Here is a 6,911-nt window from a genome sequence, read left to right as displayed (position 1 = left end):
AGGAGAGACTGTAGTCACAAAATCTAAGGCTAAAATGTAAAAGAGAATATATTAAATTGCTTTAAATTGCAGGCACTTTAGTAGTTCTAGCAGTGGTCAATCGTGTTAAATATCTCGTACATTCAAGTAATGCGAGGATGATAAGTGGAAATTAGATTTTGCAGTTAAGCTATTAGTAGTGATCTTTGCAAGAGCAATTTCTATGTAGTGGTGAGAAAAGTCAGCTTACAAGGAGTTAAGGAGAGAATGGAAGGGAAAGGAAAGTAACCTGGCTAAGGATGGAAAGAAGAGAAATTAACAAATAGAGGGGATGATGTAAGAATAAATTGGGGCTTTTGAGAGAAACATGAACATCTTTACATGCTTAGGAGAGAGGACCAGCTCATATAGGAGAAAGAGGAAAAAATAATGAAGCAAGACATAAGGTGAGAGCAGTGCTGAAAGCATGATAGGTTAGTGTTGGATATAAAAGGGATACATCTTTCTTTTAAGCAAAAAAGGAAAATGGGAAACATAGTGAAGTTTAGCTGCTTTAAATTGTGACAACATATTAATAGTCCAGCTATTTACAATTTTAATGGCAGCAAAATTAGACAAAACAGATTTTGGCTCCACGATGACACTGGTTATTAGGGAGAACTTCCCCTTAATAGATTTTGTTAATGAATTGGGAGCTCTTCTCTAGGAGATCTTTAAGGACAGCAGAGATAGCCATCAATCAGCAGTGATTTAGGTGAAGCCTAGTGATGAGGCCCCTGTTGATACCTCCCAGCACTATTCATTCTGTCAGTAGACTACATTGGATAAAGCTCATTTTGAATGTGGCAGTTCTTAGCTCAGTTGTAGGTAAATGGTACACAGTAAGCACTTAATAAATAGCTATTAACTTAATGACATAACATCCTCTACATTTTAAAAAGAAAGATATATCAATAGTTTAATTAATTATTATCCTTGGACCAGAAAATACTAGCACCACTGGGGTTCTAATTAAGAAAATTATTAATAGAAAGACATCTTAGCTGCAAGATTTGCTTAATTTGTATTTATGAGACAAATTTTACACATTTCGGTGGTAATGTGCTTTTGTGATTTTAGTTCCTGTTTTTGAACACAAAAAAGTCCCTGTTTTTTAAACAATCAAAGAAACAGCACTGCATCTAAAACCTGTTTTTAGAAGTGCGATATCTAGGGCATCATTGGGTCAGTTTCTGATATTGCTTGAAGCCTCTGCGGAGTTGATCCTGAGATGGCTATCTCATTTGTTCACAACAGGGCTCACACCATCTCTTAGGTGGGGTCCCTTAAGAGGTAGGAAACCTGAAGAAAAATTGCCCAGTCTACAGTCAATAGGCAATTGTTTTCTCCACTGAGAATTATTCACTTGCCTTGACCCACCTTATGGGTTTCCTCGTCACTCTGCAGCTCTAAATGCAACAGGGAAAACTGTTGCAGAATGCGGCTGTCTGCGTTTCTACTGAAATCAGACTATTCTTTTCATGTCGTGAGAGCAAATCTGCATTTGAAGTATGAGAATCAGATTCGTGGCTAGGTTGTCTAACCTTCGATACTATGAAAACGTAACTTGCAGTTTTTGCTGCTGTAAGATTTGGCATTTCTATAATATTTTGACTGACGTAGTCTCCTCAGACATTAGCATTTTATTTCAAGTCAGTTATTTGGAGAGTGTTCTCCCTTTAAATAAAGCAACTGTTTTAAACTATTTTAAACTTTTAACTTACAAGATGACATACAATATAAAATTATGCTTTCTATGGGAGCTATGATATAATGGTCTTATTCTTTTCTCTGTCTCTTTTTAGGGTAAAGTGATAGAACCCTTTAAATATACATTGTGGAGCATTAATGCATCCTTATGAAGGGAAACAACTTTCCTTCTTTCAAGTTTCAGAGAGAACAAGAAGAATATGCAGGAGTAAAGTGTATTTCACTTAGAACGATGTCTTGGCTAAGATGTCATTGTCCATTGACTGCTGTGAATCTGGCGTAATTATAGTTTTCAGTCGGATTCTCCAAGTTCAGAGGCTCTTTAACTTTGGAATTATGAAAGGCACATGAAGACATATTGAGAATATTGGGCCCACACAAAAATGAAAATGATTTACAGTTTTTAAAGCAGTCTACTCATATATAACTATCTATACCACAAATTATCCATCTAATGTCAGATTGTGTCCTATCGGTAATTACCATGCTAAAAATTAGTGCCAAATTGTCACAGTCTTGGCTTATTTTTTTTTTTTTATAATTTCAAATAATATTTTCAGTCACTTGTTCTTGTGGTGAAATACTAGGTAACTACTTCTTTAGCAAAATTCTAATTACTTTCAGTTACATCTGAAACCCCTTGCTCAAAAGAGGTAGGCTATCCTCTCACAAATTTTTTACAAAAAAAACAGTCACATTTGTTCTGGCTTCTAAATCATATGCGTAAGATCAGCACTGAGTAGCACAGAATATTAGCACTCCAGGTCCTCATCGGAGAATATCACTTCAGACCAGTAATTATTTTTCCAGAATTCAGAAAAACCTTTGACTCTAAATAACAGAAGTATTTACTTTGGCTCATAGGCCACAAATTGGTGTCCCATAGCCCAAATGTGCTTATGTATAAGTGTTTTATTCAGCTCATTATGTCCAAAACTTACTTTTGAATTAGATAGCAATATTTCAAAATCAAGAGATTTCACATAAAATTAGAATATTTGACTTTTCTTGGGAAACTGGCAACCTATGTTGTTACAAGTTCACAACCTACACAGTTTTAAGCAGTCCTTGCACCTTCTTTACCCACTTACCACCTTTGTAGTCATTTGAGTTTGCGACCCCTGACTACAAGGACCCGGCTCTAATTCTAGGTCCACTTATTAATTGTGTCAGCTTGAAAAAAAATTATATAATTTCACTACACCTCAATTCTCTCAGGTATCAAATGAGCATCACATTACCTGCTTTACTGAATCATTTCTATTCAAGTAAGTTCTAGATATTGCAGAGTACAGACAATCCCTACAATTAATGTGGTAATACTGGGGAAACTGTAGCTAGCTCAGTTTCACTTCAGATTCCTTGGATCATGAATTTATGAGGTGATTCAGAATCTGCCCTATTTTTTTGCAAGCTCCAAAACCTGATTGGTCAGCATCCAGTGTTAGTTCATATCAATCAAGTCTACAATTCTGATGTTAAACATTCAAATCTATGCTATTTTGTGGCATAAACTTTAACTGTTGAGGTATTAGACATTTGAGTCCTATGGCCAACACATTTTCCCTTTGGGAAATTTACATGAATTGCCAAATTCTAACCAGGGGGCTGTTAATTCACAATTAGAAATACAACAGGCCAGGTTAGTACAAACACTATTTAAGTCCTTGGGCTGGGTATTTTCTTCAGATACTTCAGGGGGAAAACAGCTCAGTTAGAAGATGATTTGGTGATTATGAAATCACAAAAAAATGGAATTAGTTATAAGATTTGAATAGTTGATGGAATTAGATGAAGCTGTACTGTTACAACTGGACAGGAAAAGCCTTTGGCCTATGTCACCCACTTCCTTGGGCTGTCCTTGGATGGATAGTGATTGTATTTGACACTGAACTCTGATTATTTTATTGTTCATGCTTAACCTACGCTCCTTCTGATTGATACTGATATTTTGATGGATGTGTGAATTCATGCAATCAGGATCATTCAAGGCTTGCTCTTCTGAGAGAATCTTTGTCTTTCTAAGATAAGCTGTCTATCCCTGGCCAGGTTGATTCTGTCTTGATCTTCCTGTTTAATTCTCAAAAGATATCTTATTTGTAAATTCTTTATAACCTTCTAGTTACAATCCAGGCTGGCTCTTTTCCTTTCAGCTCTTTGTAAGGATTTGTTCCTCAAACTCCACTAATTATCTTTTTTAAAACGTTCGTCTCTGTATGTTGTTTGTATGTCTGTATTCTGTGTGTATGTCCGTGTGCCTTAGGAAGCATATTTAGTGGAATCTGCCATACATGTCTCTTAATTTTTAAAGAAAATAATATATCCTCTGTAGTTTCCTTTTTTTGAAATCTGCCATATGTGGTGGTTACCAGGGAAAGGTGAGCGTGGCGGGGGGGGGGTGAAATAAGGGATGGGGGTTAAAGAGCGGGCTTATCAATATAGAAAAATAACTTAAAAAAGAATATCTGAGACCCTTCCCATTTTAAGTTCCTCTCATCTCATGAGTAATCTTAAAGAAGTCATTTTTTACCTAAAAGTCTCAAATAACTGTGCAAAAAAATCATATGCATTTGCTCTAAGTTATAAAATAAATAACTTGCATTTCTTCAGATTTTACTGGCAGATCTAAAAAGACAAAAATATTTGCTACAAAAATGTCGTCCTCAATTCTACTCAATGACTAATACACTTATTTAAAAAAAAAAAAAGGTACAGCTTTTCTTCTGTCCCTTTCCTGCGTTCAAGATGTCTGAGTAAGGACGTGGTGGGTCCTCCGTTGCAGAATTCTGGATTTCCCTGGGTCTTTCGGTAGGACCTGTGATCAACTGTGCTGACAACACGGGAGCCAAAAATCTGTTTATCATCTCTGTGAAGGGTATCAAGGGAGGACTGAACAGACTTCCACCTGCGTGGTGATGGCCACAGTAAAGAAAGGCAAACCAGAGCTCAGGAAGAAGGTACATCCAGCAGTGGTATACTGCAGGAATACTGGAGAAAAGACGGTGTGTTTTATTTTGAAGTTAACATGGGGTCATGGTAAACAATAAAGGTGAAATGAAAGGCTCTGCTATCTTAAGAACAATTCACAAAAGAACGTGCAGACTTGTGGCCCAGGATTGCATCCAGTGTTGGCAGGATTGCATGATTCTTTGGTGTATTTGTTTAAATAAATAAATAAATAAAAATGATTTGCTCCTCCTCCCCTAAATATAAAAGTAAGAATAATTTTTTAGTCCCACATCAGGCTCCTTTGCTGGGATCCTGCTTCTTCCTCTCCCACTTCCCCTGCTTGTGTTCCTTCTCTTGCTGGCTGCCTCTCTCTCTGTCAAATAAATAAATAAAATTTAAAAAAAAAGAATAATTTTTTAAAAAGGGACACAATTTATTGATTACATGAACACACTAACATGAAACTACCATGCTTCCTTTTTTGACTTGTAGATTTTAGGTCATTATTTGTGAGGTTTTAACTTTATATTTTAAAGTGGTAGGAGACTACTTTTATGTGTATTTTCCACAGTGTAATTATTCATATTTAAAAGTTTAAAATTATGTTCAAATATATTTTAATTACATTATTTTTATATTTTATAAAGTTATAAAACTAGCATAAAATATATAACAAATGCTCAGTCATTGTATGCATGCCACAATTATTTAAAAGTATAATATAGAATAATAATAGATTATAAAAATCCAATTTGATCCTAATTTATTGAAAACAGTTGAGCTCCTAATTAATTATTTACTTTGCTTCATAAAACCCAAAGTCTGTTTATTATAGGTCAGGGATGCCTTGAAATCTAAAGAAATAAAATTGGGCCATATAAAAAGGAGAAACTTGCCTAAAGGCTAAGCAAAATCTTAGTGCAGGAAAAAAGGGAAGGGAACTGAGTCTACTGTACATAAACATTTTTCAGTCCTATGTTTTCCTGTGAACACAAGACAGTCAAGATTTAAAAGACAAGGTGTCTGAGTGGCTCAGTCAGTTAAGAGGCTGCCTTTGGCTCAGGTCATGATCCCAGGGTCCTGGGCTTGATTCCCACATTGCAGGGCTCCCAGCTCCGCGAGGAGTCAGCTCCTCCCCCTCCTTCTTACCCTCCTCGCTGCTCATGCTTTCACGCACTCTCTCTCAAATGAATAAATAAAAAAAAAAACTTTAAAAAAAAAGATTTAAAAGAGAAAGTAACTAAGTTGGCAATGAAGTCAATAAATATTAATTGGTAATAAACCGCTTAATTTAATTTTCAGAACACATGTAGTTTTAAGATAGTCATCAGTGAGAGAAAATAACCTTTTTTGAGGGAGTTACTTTTTTGCCCAAATTTTGTAGTAATAGAAGAAAAAGAGTAGTCAGAAATAAAATGACACTTTTACTGTTCCCGTGAGGCTTATTGTGGAATTTTTAATTTCCAGTATGACTGTTTTCTGTCCATTGGTATGCAAGAATAACCAGTAACTGAATAACTGAGTTCAGTTATTTGTCCAGCAGAAGGAGAGTTAAATGTAAAGGACAGCGAATGAGGATATCAAAGAGATACCTGCACTCTCATGTTCATTGCAGCATTATTCACAATAGTCAACATATGGAAACAACCTAAGTGTCCATCAATGAATAAATAAATGGAAAAAGAAGATGGGGTGTATAAAATGGAATATTACTCAGCTACAAGAAAGAAGGAAGTCTTGTCATTGCAACACCATGCGCGGAACCCGGGAGCATTATGCTTAGTGAAATAAGCCAGACAGAGAAAGACAATACAGTGTGGTATATTTACATGTGGAATCTAAATAAAAAGTCAAAATCATGGAAACAGAGAGTAGAAAAATGATGCCAGGGGATAGAGACTTGGGGAGATAGGGAGCAGTTGATAAAAGGGTATAAGCTTTCAGCTGTAAGATGAATAAGGTCAGAGGATCTAATGTATAACATGGTAACTATAGTTGATAATATTGTGTTGCATAATGGAAATTTGCTAAGAGAGTAAAACGTAAATGTTCTTATACACTCAAAAGAGATAAATATGTGAGGTGATAGATACGTTTGTATGTCTTAATTAACTAGATGGGAGGAATTCCTTCCCAATGTATATGTGTATCAAGTTAACACAAAGTACAGTTTAAATATCTTAGAATTTTTATTTGTCAATTATATATATACCTCAGTGAAGCTGGAGAAAAAG

At 35.5% G+C, this 6,911-nt stretch overlaps 1 pseudogene; it reads left to right on the top strand.

The window, feature by feature from the left end:
• The first annotated feature begins 4,473 nt into the window (after positions 1 to 4,473).
• LOC113264668 (60S ribosomal protein L23-like) lies at positions 4,474 to 4,873 on the top strand (annotated as a pseudogene).
• The last annotated feature ends 2,038 nt before the right edge of the window (positions 4,874 to 6,911 follow it).

Source organism: Ursus arctos, unplaced genomic scaffold (assembly GCF_023065955.2).
Source record: "Ursus arctos isolate Adak ecotype North America unplaced genomic scaffold, UrsArc2.0 scaffold_13, whole genome shotgun sequence".
Classification (NCBI taxonomy): domain Eukaryota; kingdom Metazoa; phylum Chordata; class Mammalia; order Carnivora; family Ursidae; genus Ursus; species Ursus arctos.
Note: the sequence above shows the minus strand (reverse complement) of the source record. Positions and strands in the feature narration are given on the sequence as shown.